Below are 13,834 nucleotides of genomic sequence, written 5' to 3'. Positions count from 1 at the left end.
AAAAAGAATTACATATTTTTTCTCAGGAGTATGCTTTATCTTTCCTCTGTGTTTTCTGGTATTGCTCTCCTGATTTATATTCTCTTTTTCTGTGAGTCATGCTTTGCCTATCATACCAGTAGCTTCTTCCCCAAGAATACCTTCGATCCCTGCAATGAAAAGGTCAATACCAGAGAAAAAGTCTCCTGTTTGTTTTACTTTTAACATACCTTTGATCTCCTAAAAGTCAGAGGAACACAACAGTAGAAATCCTCCAGTCCCTTTATCTTTCCTTTTCTTCCTCATGTACATTCCACTTCCATTCCCGTCTTACTTAGTATCTCTGTATGTTTCATGAGGTGTTTTGTTGTTCTGTTTTGGTTTTAGCATGAATAAAGTTCTCCAAACTCATAATCCACACTCACTTGTATGCTGTCTTGAAGCCAGCTCTGTTCATCCTGTGATGACAGTACTAATGAAGTGTTGGGTCATATCACCTGTAATGATATAATATTTCAGACTGGTGATGTTAATGTCATGTTACTGATTATGCTGTTGGTGACCCTTAGGATGGGGCATAGGTGTAAGAGGAAAAATGGCTCTTGGGGAAGCCAACAGTCCCTCTTGCACCTATAGCTGTTGATGTAGGCAGTACTGGAGGGCAGCCTGTATGATCTGTCTGGTTTACATGCACAATTTTTATCCTCATTGACATGCGCCTTGAAGTCCAGACGTGAATTTTCCAGGAGGTATTGGAGTAACTGGAAATCTGGTTCTTCTGAAACAACCCACAGCTTGATCAGATCTCACAGGTGACCTTAATTGGCTGGTTTGGGCCTTACCCTGTTTTGGGATGTTGAGAAAGAGCATTTCCCTGTATAATGCAGCAATACTAAAAACCTGCAAACTGTGAAATGATTTCACTTGGAGTACCTGCGAACAACTGCATAGTATGTCAAGGATGCAGTTAGATTAAGGAAGATAAGAAGATAATCTAATAATAGAATAGATGTTAGTGCAATCTGTTCCATTTGAAAATGCTTACAGGAAGCCCATCATTGGGATTCATGTGGGATATGCTAAAGAAGCAAAACCGTCAAAGGTTTTTTCAGACAGAAAGAGCCTAAGAGGCAGAACACGGTCAGGAACTGGAAATGGTGGAGCTAACACTGTCTTCCATGTGTGACAATGTCTCCTCTGTCTCTAATGATATGCCATACAGGCATTGTCTCTTGGCACTGCCTTTCAAGAACACCCTAAGCTTCAGGTCTGTGCTTTCTCTGAAGGACTTGCTTCTTATCTCAGAGTGAATGGGGACCTATTCATTCAACTCAACTTTTTTTCCTGCATGCAACTTCAGTAGTGACACAGACATTTCCTGATGCCTTCTGAATGCTCTGGAGGTGGAGAGGCTTACTCTGTTCCTTGTCTTGTGCCACAAAAGGGGAATCATCAGCCCCTAAAATATGGATATTTATTTTACTTGAATTTTGCTTTTGTGTTGTGACAGGGAAATGGGGGTAATTACAGGCTTGTTATCTTGGTTTTATAGATGAAAAATTAGCCAGGGATGTCTTTGATATATGAGTTTAGTTTGGTCACCAGGATATGGTTTTTCCCCTAAATTGAGTGCTTTCTAGTGCAGCAAGCTAATGCAGTGCTATGCCACTCTGAGGGACAGCAGCTTGAATCACTGAAAGAACCAAATCACTCTCTGTAGGCACCTCAAATTGCCCTATAAAAATGGCATTACTTGCTCTCCAGGTATTTCTCCAAGTCACTATCTATTTTGCTATTTTTCTCCACATGATCATTATTGGCTTTCTTACAGTACATAAAAGCCATCAAGAAAAGGCAATGTTTGTATGATTACATTGAAGCCTTTAGATTAATGGATAGCTTTATTCATTATCCTTCAGAAAAGAATGAATTAAAGTGCCTCCTTGAATAAGATCCTCTGCACCTCTCCCAGTGCTGATGGGTGGTTCCAGTGCAGGTTCTACCAGCTCAGATCTCAAGACCTCTCCTGCCTACCCTGTGTTGTTATTTATAGCTGGGCAGATGAATGTGTAATATGTATAATGCAGAATAAGTATAAGGCAAGTTCAAAAGCTTTGTATAAGGAATTAAGCTCAATTTTCTAGGTAGGCTTTCTGTCAATGGTTTGGTGTGAGGTGCCCCTTCCCATGGCAGGGGGGTTGGAACTAGATGATCTTATGGTCCTTTCCAACCCTAATTATTCTATGATTCTATTGGAGGTATTTATTGTCACAGATTAACTGTATTTCCAATCTGAACATAAACGGTTCTCAGCAGATTTTTTTTCCATTTCCTTCCATGTTTTCTTTCATGGTGCATGAATATGCAGAATGTGCTTTTCACTGCTGCCTAGCAAAGCTTTTGATGGTCAGGTGCTATTCCAGTCCTCTCAATCATGTCATTACCAGATCTAAGGAAAAAGACTGATTTCTTAGGGTGGGGTTTAAACCTCGAGGCTCCACAGCAGTATTCCCTTCTCTGATGTTGAGAAAACTTCTGTTTTCCTACACTTGTCTCCGCTGTTCAGATTGTTCTTTGCTGTGACAGTCTTCCTTTGTTAAATCCCAGCCTGTACCTGGTTATTAGTCCAGTGCCTCAGTCACAATGGGCTGTGTGGCTGTGAAAAGGGTCTCTGCCAAAAGAGACGGCAGTCTCAGCTGGGAAAAGAAAATGCTGTTCTGGGAGTGTGGGAGACTGTATCTCTGTGGGTGTGCTCCATGTATTGTTTTTACAGTGTCTGTCCCAGATACCTAGCTGTCAGACAGTACTTCAACAGCTAGTAAAATCTATGAAAAGTTATCAAAATTCCTAACATGAGCTTGACAAGTAAATTAAAATGTGTGGGATGACATGAACCCCCAATCTAGTCCCTAACTCCGACAAACTTGAGCAGTTCACATACTCTTCTATTGCTTTTTGGCACTTTTTCTCAGTGAGGTTACAATTAAGATATAAAAGGTGAACACATTGCAGTCTGACCAGTTCACTAATATTTCAAATTGCTGTAACAAAAATAGACAACATAGAGCTGTAAGCTTTTGTATAATTTCTATTCCACACATCTTTTACATGACATAATGTCACCTGCAATAAGAAAGTGTATCATCTGCCTTTACAGTCATGTGATATCTTTGGAAATGGCCTGACTGCCTACATAGGCAGAAAGGACCAGACCAATAACACACCCCCACATACACTGTGGGAGCCCCCAGACTGTGCCCTCCCTCAGTCCCTGCTCCTGGCTGGCTGGCTGGGTAGCTGCAGTGCTTTGCTTTCTCCAGGCACTTCCTCCCTAGCACTGCACTTCTGCCCATGCCTGTGACTGCCCAGTTGTGTTTAGGCAGTTGGGCAACTCATTTGGCTACTGCAGGTCCCTGAGCTGCTCTAAACCCCCTTCTAATCCATTAAAGAGTGTTCCCTGAGCTCCTGGCCCCACACAGTCCTTCTCTCTCCTCTTCCTTATGGGACCATTTCTAGCTCTCTTTTGTCATCTCTCCTATTGAGAGTAAGAATTTTTTGTATTGTATTTTCTTCTGTCTTCCAGCAAGATACCTGATACTAAAGTGATATATGCTAGCCAGATGATCACTGAGCTCTAATAGCCCCCTCTCTGTGCTGTGATCACGCTGTAACTCAGGTGGGCCAGCCCCTTCTTCACACCAGTGCTCAGCAAAGTCAGAGGGACCCAGTGATGTAGTGATTCCTATAGAGACAAATTTATAGCACCATTCAGAACTTATGAGCTTTATGCGTAGATTTTTCCATGGACTCACACACATTGCCTGAAATCAAAGATGTGCTTTTAAAGCTCCTTTTTTGCTCTCAGGGTCTTTGTTTTACTAAGGAACTAATGCAGGGTTTAACTAAGATGCTGTTGCACTGTCTGCTGTGCTGGTTTCTGTACTGCATGTCTTCTATCTCAGAGAAGGAATAACCACCTCAGACCCCTGCAGTCCACCACAAGCATTTCATGACAAAATACTTTGTCTGGGGCTTTCCAGCACAGCAATGTAATGTTCCAAAAGGCTTGGTCAAAGTCATATTTTATCAGTCAGAGTTATACAATGCTATGTTAAATATTTCAGAATAAATTAGATGTTAATTCAGTGGCACCGATGATCTCCTTGTTCTGGTATATGATTAAAGAGATACTGTCAAAGTGGGCAGGCCAGAAATTAACTTAGTTTGACAAGTGTCTCATTTAGCAGCTCTTTCCTTGAATACTTTGCTCCTGCCTCCTTGACTTTTAATTCAGTGCTAAGCCAAAATACAAAAGCAACTGTCAACAGCTTTCTTCTTGGCTTTGTTTCAAACAGACCTTCACAAAGATGAAAGCTGCCTGATGGTGATGCATCAGGATACAAGGTTCACAGGCAGTTGTTTGCTTCCTAATCTTTCTTGACTGCTGCCACTTCTCCTCAGCCAGAGGTGGAATGCAGCAGAGCTAGCTTGGAAGTCTGCTTCTGCATTCAGCTTACAGAGCCAGACCCTTTGCAATGACAACCTCTTGGGTCTTGTCTGTCATCTTGGCTGGCAGCAAATGACTCCTGATGTAGAGGCTGGCACAGCGTGCAGAAGAGTGGGTGAAAATCCAGTAAGTGGCACTAGGTGTAGATGTTATTTCTGCTTCTTTTAGTTCCTCAGTGCCCCCACTTCTGGAGGAAAGTGAACAATTACATCACTGCTGGAAACTGTGACTCAGGCAAAGATTCATAGGAGAAACCACTACCCAGCAGAAGAAATTATAGAATCATAGAATCATAGAATGGTTAGGGTTGGAAAGGACCTTAGGATCATCTTTTTCCAACCCCCCTGCCACGGGCAGGGACACCTCACAATAAACCATGCCACCCAAGGCTTCGTCCAACCTGGCCTTGAACACTGCCAGGGATGGAGCATTCACAACCTCCTTGGGCAACTCGTTCCAATGCCTCACCACACTAACAGGAAAGAATTTCTTCCTTATATCCAATATAAACATCCCCTGTTTAAGTTTTAGCTGTTACCCCTTGACCTATCACTACAGTCCCTAAAGAAGAGTCCCTCCCCAGCATCCGTATAGGCCCCCTTCAGATACTGGAAGGTTGCTGTGAGGTCTCCATGCAGCCTTCTCTTCTCCAGGCTGAACAGCCCCAACTTTCTCAGCCTGTCTTCATATGGGAGGTGCTCCAGCCCCCTGATCATCCTCATGGCCCTCCTCTGGACTTGTTCCAACAGTTCCATGTCCTTTTTATGTTGAGGACACCAGAACTGCACACAATACTCCAGGTGAGGTCTCACAAGAGCAGAGTAGAGGGGCAGGATCACCTCCTTCGACCTGCTGGTCATGCTCCTTTTGGTGCAGCCCAGGATATAGTTGGCTTTCTGGGCTGCAAGAGCACACTGAAGCCGGCTCACGTTCATTTTCTCATTGACTAGCACCCCCAAGTCCTTCTCCACAGGGCTGCTCTGAATCTCTTCACTGTCTAACCTGCAGCCGTGGCTGGGATTGCTCCGACAAATTGCTTTGCTTATAATAAAAGCTACTAAAACTAGCTGGCCTTTTCATACAGCCTCCTAACTATAGCTATCTCAGTCTATGATGGGAGGTGTTGAGAAAGGAAACATGGCTGAAATAGAAAATGCTGGAGGGTCAAAACAAAGTGTTCACATGGAGGGTACATGACACACTCAGATACCTAAACCTCATGACCATTGGAGGCAGTATAAAAGTTGAGTGGTATTCTTTATTCCCTCTCATGCTGGCAGTAATTGTGATGGGAATCATCAGTGACACTGAAGTAAAATCTCTCTACCTCTATCTCATTGTAATCTTTCTCTCTGCTTTGAATGCTATAAGGAGTCAATGCATAGATGGGAGCAGGGTGAGGAGGAAATCCTTGCGTTGAGGGAAACCCAGAGCACCAAAGCCCACACTCTCAGTGCTACCTTCATTTCCTTGTTTGTGAGTATGTAACACAGCAAATCTTAGCTTGAGGTTTCTCATGATAACCTGTATGAATTGCAGTTGTGTTATAAAGCAAATTATAGTTGTGTTAATCATACAAACTCACTGATAGATATCCCAGGCTCCATCTTCTCCCTGAAACAGGCACTACTAGTAGTTCAAATGCGGTCATGGCTGTACTTTTTTCCCCTCTGTACACTGCTGATAATATAGCTTTTTTGCTTCCTCCTATTTTTCATACTGGCAGTGATTACTAGGTTGCCAGCCAGCACCATTTTCCGTCTTAGTATAAAAGCTCTTTTTCCCCCCCAAGATGGTAAAGCTTGAAAGGTGTCTTACAAAGAAAAGTAGCATTTTGTTAACTGCAAATGATGTGCACAGCTAGGTTGGCATTGTCAATGTCAAGCTAATATTGAAAGGTACTAAATGGAGGTAGAGAGTTGAGAACTTCTCTCCTGGACTCACATGAAATGTCCTGCCTCTTTTGTACTATGCTTAAAATAAAAAAAAAAAAACAAAAAAATCCACTAAGCTTTAGTTAAGACAGTTATTCTTGCAGATGTGTACTGTGGAATAGTTTTGCTTCTTTCAGGTTTGTAGAATTGTGGAGCAGTGGTGGGAGGCTGGGATCCTGGGGTTCACTTGCTCCAACTCAAGACCTATAGTCGAACTTGAGGAATGTAGTGCAGTTTGTGCAATGCCTGGGTGCAATTTCTTGCTGTTGGCTTGCTGCATTGTTTTTGTGTTCAGGTGTGACCTGTAAAAAAAGAATCAAACCCCTGCTGTGTCTGATTGAGAAGGCTTGTGAGGTATGCCTTTGTGCTGGGTATAAAAAGCAAGGTGTTGACAGCAGGACTTCAAGGGTCTCTGAGGAGAGGCTGGGGCTGTCCTGTGGTGGACGCCACCCTGACTTCCAGCCAGGGAGGAAAGGATTTGCTTTGAAGTCTGTCTTTTCTTTTCTTGCTACCTAAATCTATCCTAATCAGCAGTAAATTAATTTTCCCCAAGTAGAGTATGTTTCACCTCTGACAATAATTGGTAAGCCATCTTCTTGTCTTTATCTCCAACCATGAACTTTCTCACTCTATTTCCTTCTGCTGTCCCCATTGGTGTGGTAGAGTCAGGCTGAGTTGATTTCTTCACATCCCTATTACACTGCTATTTCAAAGTCATGTCAAACATGCATCCAAAGTAGCCTGAAAATGTCAAGTGCTACAGATCAGCTACAGCAGGAAGTTTTAAATACTTGCACCCTAAACTGGAAAGCAGTATTAGTATGGGCTGTGTGAAGAGGGGAATGTGTGAACAGGGAAAAGAATGAAACCAGGTAGAAACTGCTGGGGTTTATTTGTTGTGCCTTTCACTTGTCATGGACATTACTGTGAAGGGAATGAGCTGTCCATTAAAATATCATGTGAGTTGCACTTCATTGTTTTCAAAACCAGCAGCTCTTTTGCCCATTCTTTGGCAAAATTGTATGCAACATCTTGAGGTAGATAAAATAAGAGCTACATAACATTGGTAATGTCAGGATTAACAATGGCTGAAGTACCTTCAGTGGAAAGTTAGCTGCTGGACTGGACATTACATAACTCTTGTGCTTTTATCAGTGAGTACCCACCAGAAGCTGCTTTCAGGCAGCACAAGGCTGTGCACTTGTCTTGTTTGTATCCTCCACACCCCTGATGACAGCAGAGTTATTATATTTTATGTGAAAACTTAAAAATGAAAAACTCTAGTTTTCTACTTTTCAATTCTTTATTGCTATCACTGCAGTTTTACCTCACTTATAAATTTTGCACTTTCTGCCCTCTTGAAATTGTCTGGTTTCTGAGTTTTATGCTTTCCAAATGTGTTTTCTTTCTGTACTGCTTTAGGTCACTTTGTATGGTACATGATTCTGAGTGCTGTTTATGGGTATTTGATTTATTGCCTTATTCCCTCAAAACTACCCAGTCTATCTATGCATTTTGTTTTGCTTGGAACCACATTTTCCCTACAAACTCAGAATTCTAACTTAGTTTTGAAAGTAAGTCATGTCTGAAAGATCTACCTCACATATAATCTCCAGTACTTCTACAAAAGAGAAAAACAAATCAGCCAAACTGATCTTTCTTTCATAATTTTTCTTCGTTCCTTATTTCAAATAACATTAGAAGACTGCACCATTCTGTTTTCAAGGTTTATTTCCCCAAGTTGTGAAATGCATGTTGTACAGCACTAGACCTGCTCAGTTTTTGTACAACAGATGGACAGCTTCTTAGATGGGAAAGATTGTCACAAGTGGTCAAGAAATGTGGGATTTAGCTGCCTACAGGAAGCTGTCTAATGAAGCTGGTTAATACAACATATAAGACTTGATAGAAACCAACCCCGTCATTACTACAGGTTATCTGAAATGGTATCAGACACTTATATTTAAGCAACTTAATATCCCAGTTGTACTGTGTCAGTCTCACTCTCTGAATCAAATTACATACAGATTCAAACGTGACTGTCTAAGGAGAAGGAGACTTCCATGTATCCCTTTTCTGTACCTGCAAACAAGGCGCTTCCTGCCTTCAGCTCTTGGTGTGTCTGGGGTGGCTGTTCACTATGTGGAGTCCATGTCCACAGCTGGAGGAGAGTGGGACAGCAACTTTAGCAAGCCTTCATGAAGCTCAGAAAATGGAAAATGGACAGGTAAAATGGAGTGATTCTTCTTGCCATACTCTGTTCCTGATGCAAATGGCACTACAGAGCTGTGGTTTGAGGACATCAGCCATATCTTAAGTGGATGCAATCCCACTGATTTCAAGGGAGCTGTCTTCATGCAAAATAGACTTGAATTTAACCCAGCGGTAATACAGTCCTTTGGGAGTAAAAGTGGTGGCTATTTTAAAAACATTTTAAAAATACTCACTACAGACTTTTTATGTCTGCTTTAGAATCAACACTGAGCAGCTGCTTTTATAGTCTAAGATAAAAGTAGGAGTTATGAGCACTGTGTAAGATAATGAACCTCTGTATAAACTACCTGCCTGAGAGATACGTCTATATGTTAATAAGGCAAATATACAGGGACAAGCCATGCTGAGTACTCTGTTTCACTTTTTTCTGTGCCTTTTTTTTGGCTCTGTGAATGCTCTGATGAGATCTTACCTATGTCCTCTCTGGGTGGGAGTCAATTCTTCCTCTAAATTGTCTGCTGTTATCCTAGCAGGAGATTTGCCTAGTAGATACAAATTAAAAATAAGACAAGGGTTTCACAAAATTTCTGTTTGGATTATAACCATGTGGTTTTCACAGTTCTTCAAGGTTAGCTTTGTACCAGTGTAACTACATCTAATTTAGAGAAGTTGTTCTTGATTTACATTAAAAAGATGATGAGAAAAAAAACACATTTGTAAGTCCTTTGTTATTTAAATGAGCTGGAGAAACATGGCATTTCCATTCTAATGTAACTTCTTTTGGACATTCTGTAAGTGCTGTGCCTGCTCTACTGCCTTGGCGTTAACGATGGGGGAGCAGCAGGATGATGAAAGGGCAGAGGACAAGATGACCTGAACTTTGCTGCTGCTGAGGGCAACTTCATCTTTCTGCCTCTGCTTCTCCTCTTGTGTTGCTCAGAGGCAGCCATGACCAAGTAAGTTTGAGACTGTGGTTAGACTGTAGTACAAAACACAGTCATGGTACGAACACTGCTAGCTTTAGTGTTCTGGCAGTGAGAAGGCTGCCATCTCCTAAGGGGATGGAGAAGGAATGTATGAGCTGGGGATGCTGTCTCAGAGTGTGGGTTATTCTAGATAGCACTGATTTTTTTGTGCTTGGCAAAAATATTTATATCTTAGTGCCATGTTGTTGTTTTGTGGGCAGTTTTAATGCAGCAGTTTCATTATCCAGCAGTGGGAACAGCCTATTGAGCATAGAGTTTGTTTCCAAGGGAATTTTTTCCTGGCCTCTAATCAAGTGGATGCTTTTTAATGCTATAATATCAGATTATTCAGTGTTGTCATATGGATACTCTGCAATGTTTTTCTATTGTTACAACATCAACATTTCATTAAGCTGAATGTTATTATGCAGTTTCAATTATCTGGGTCTACTTTCTGCAGATATTTCTAACACCTCTGTGTTAAAGCTAAATGCTTAATTTATATATTTATCTGCTTTATATGAAAGAAAAGAAAGCTCCCAGTTCTAGCCAGGCAGTGGAGAATTGGCCGCAAAATATGCCGGGAAGGTTACCCTAAACTTTGTATGTAAATCTCTTAGCAGAACTGCTGATTTACATACCTTTGCATTTGAGGATGTGGTTTGAAATCTAGGTAAAAATAATAGTAAGCATATACTTGAAAAAGTAGTATAGGCCTGATGACTCACAGAATACCTTTGGGCAAAGCAAAAAAATATTAAATAGGTTTTTTAATGGTTTAAAAATTACTGGTTGGAGTTTAAATCACGGGAATTCTTATTGTTATTCGACAGAACTGCTGCAGACACTGCAGCAATTAGGAAAAGGAAGCAGGCAACACAGACTATACACTTTCATGCAGATCTTTGTATACACACCTCAGTCTTGTTTCACTGAGCCAGTGCCTAAATGCTAGGTCAGGATAGGGATCAACAGAGGAACATACAGATTTGTTAGATAACTTATCACCCTCTACTAGTGAGAAGACAGACGCGCAGCAAGTGGAGAGAGTAGGTAAAGATGACGACTAGTACTGGCAGCAATCTCATACAGAAAAGGTGTTCAGGAAGCAGTTTGCTGTGCAGCTCCATGCACATCAGTGGAGAGGCTGCTAGAGACCTGGCTGTGTGGGCTGAGCACTGGGCAGCAAATTATCATAACTGACCACTGCTTTTCATGGAAGAATTTGTGCCACACAGATGGGCAACTTTGCCTTGCTTTTTGCGTTTAAAACCAAGGAAGAACCTGTGGCTTTGGGGCCTTGGGGAGAAGGGAGAAACAGTCTGATTATGATGGCAAGCCAGAAAGGGGCTTTGCTCCTGTTCTACCACCATTGGAGTTTCCAACACCTAGAAGAGCCTTCGCATGAAAAATTAAAACTATTTTAAATGTTATAAAGCATAGGAGGTAGGCTAACTCTGAATTTTCCTTCATCATTTGATAACCAATTCAGACTTTCTCCTGCTTTAGGACTAATGCTCAGATATGTATTTCTGGGTACACTGTGGATCTCTTTCCAAATAGCACTCAGATATAGCCTTTGCCTCCTGGCCAGTGATGTCTCTGTAATACAGCCTGTCTGCACTGAATGGTTCCTTCTTTTTTTTTTTTTTTTTTTTAATTGGATTGGTGATTCAAAATGCTTTATTGGCATTAAAAAATTCAAACACTTATATATATATTATATTGAATACTACGATTTTCATAGTGCTTCAATATAGTAAACACTCTTCGTGGCTGTACTCTGCCTCAGCTCCTACGCATCCATATGACTTCAGCCCTGCTTTCAACTGCCATAATGTGATTTATCACAAAATCATTAGGAATGGAAGGGACCTCTCGAGATCATCCAGCCCAGCCCCCCTGACAAGGCAGAGGGAGATACCACAATCCCCCTGGGCAGCCTGTTCCAGTGCTCTGCCACCCTCAATGTAAAGTTTTTCCTCATGTTGAGGTGAAACTTGTAGTTTAGTTTATGGTCATTGCTCCTCATCCTGTTGCTGGCCACCACTGAAAAGAGTCTGGCACCATCCTCCTGGCACCTTCCTCTGAGATACTGATCTGCACTGATGAGATCCCCTCAGTCTGTTCTTCTCCAGACTAAACAGGTCCAGCTCCTGCGATCTCTCCTCGTAAGAGAGCTGCTTCAGACCCCTAATTATCCTTGTGGCCTCTGCTGGGCCCTCTCCAGTAGCTCCTTGTCTGTATTGTGCTGAGGAACCTAGAACTGGACACATGATGAAGGGCTGCACTCTGTGCCCGCTCCCACACCCCTCAGAGACGAGCCCCGCAGCCACAGCCGCTCGGGGAAGGCCCATCATAAGGACTGCAGCTGCAGTGCCCTAAGGAAGGCCCCACAGCCCGCCGAGCCCGCAACCATGTTCCTCCCTCAGGGAAGCCTGCACCAAGCTCCATCTGTGGATACTTCCACAGGAAACCCCCATCAGCAACCTGACATGTGGGTTTTTATTCTGAAACTAGTTAGCTGAACTTTCACAATGAGGAAGTTAAATCTCAGAAAGGTCCTGACAGCTCTATTAATCATATAAAAGCCTTTGATTTTTGTTATGCTTCTTCACAGAGAATTTTATGCATAAAAATTGCTGAGTAGTCTTTACAGAGGAAAAACAGTGCTCTCAGAATAACAACCTTGAGAATGAGGTGGGGCTGTGCTGCTGGACAGGAGCAGCCAGGCCACTAATCAAGGAAAGCAGCAGCGAACAGAGTATTCAGAGGCAATTTACCACACCACAGGCACTGTAGTGGGTTCCTCCGTGGAAAGTGGCTGAGCTGCTAAACAGACACACCACTTGAAAATGCAAAACTGGTTCTCAAGTCACACAGACATTGTCATGTAAGTAGAAACCTGCTTCTTATCCCTATACAGATTTCAAAATGGATGAAAGACAAAAAACAAAGAGAAAGGAAAGAATGTGGTGCAATGTTTTCTTTGATCTGTGTCTTAAAGGGAGAACTGATTGACAAAAGGTCTGCACCTTGTTCCTAGGTTGCCAAAAAGATGTTTGCAGCAGTGAAGTGTAACTGTCATGTTATCTTCTGTCACCTCATGATCCTCCTTCATTTCTCACCAGATAAATGCATTTCTCACCAGATAAATGCATCTTATATAGCAGGCAGCAGACAGCCTGCAGAAACTGTCCACCACATTATGGACAAAGTGACCCACTCAGAGATGCTTACTGAATTTAGCATTATGGGAAGACCATGGAGCTTCGCTCAAGCTGTGTTAAAATTGTGTTGATGTTGTTGAGAGCCTGTTGTGGAACCCGTAGCCCAGGTGGTAACTCAGAACAATGCAGCCACTCACTCACTCCCTTCCTTCTTCCTCCCCCCTCTCCCAGAGGGATGGGGAGAAGAATCGAAAGAATGTAACTCCCATGGGTTGAGATAAGAACAGTCCAGTAACTAAGGTATGACACAAATCACTGCTGCTGCCACCAATAAAAATAACAGTGAGGGAAATAACAAGGGAAGAGAATACAACCGCTCACCACCCGTTGACCGATACCCAGCCTGACCTGAGCAGTGATCTAGCCCTTCCAGGTAACTGCCCCCAGTTTATATACTGGGCATGACATGCTGTGGTATGGAATACCTCTTTGGTCAGTTTGGGTCAGGTGTCCTGTCTCTGCTTCCTCCCGGCTTCCCCTCCTCCCTGGCAGAGCTTGAGACTGAGAAAGTCCTTGATCAGAGTTAACATTACTTAGCAACAACTAAAACCATTAGTGTGTTATCAGCATTGTTCCCTTTCAGGCTGAAAGTCAAAACCACAGCACTGCACCAGCTACTAAGAAGGAGAAAAATAACTGTTATGGCTGAACCCAAGACAGAACCCTATGTATTTAAGTGAATCTTTTTGCTAGTGTCCCAGGAACTGTGAAGTTAGTAGCAGACAGTAATACGTATGTAGCAGACAATAGGTTAGTAGCAATAGGTTGGTAGCAGACAATAATGCTATGACCGATTTCTAGGTTTTCCTGAACTATACTATAAATGCAAGAGCTTTCCTCAGTTTTGGTGACTATTTTGACCAGCCTATGAACTTTCTTCGTTGTAGTCTCTGGAAGCTTAGAATGCCTTCCACAGAAATGGCCCTAGAGAACAGTGTGCATGTAATCCTCTGATTTACACAGCAGGTTACTCAGGACTTCAGTGAACTCAGTATCTGAGGTTTT

At 42.3% G+C, this 13,834-nt stretch overlaps 1 long non-coding RNA gene across 1 annotated transcript; it reads left to right on the top strand.

The window, feature by feature from the left end:
* Nucleotides 1-6,877: 6,877 nt before the first annotated feature.
* Nucleotides 6,878-9,416, top strand: LOC134174451 (uncharacterized). Its single transcript, XR_009968655.1, has 3 exons — nt 6,878-7,003; nt 8,354-8,647; nt 8,893-9,416. It is a non-coding gene; the product is annotated as an uncharacterized LOC134174451 (long non-coding RNA).
* Nucleotides 9,417-13,834: the final 4,418 nt, after the last annotated feature.

This window comes from Pezoporus occidentalis, unplaced genomic scaffold (genome assembly GCF_034315485.1).
Source record: "Pezoporus occidentalis ecotype Australia unplaced genomic scaffold, CSIRO_AGI_Poc_V1 ctg60, whole genome shotgun sequence".
Lineage (NCBI taxonomy): Eukaryota > Metazoa > Chordata > Aves > Psittaciformes > Psittacidae > Pezoporus > Pezoporus occidentalis.
The sequence above is the reverse complement of the archived record's forward strand: the minus strand, read 5'-3'. Positions and strand labels throughout refer to the sequence as shown.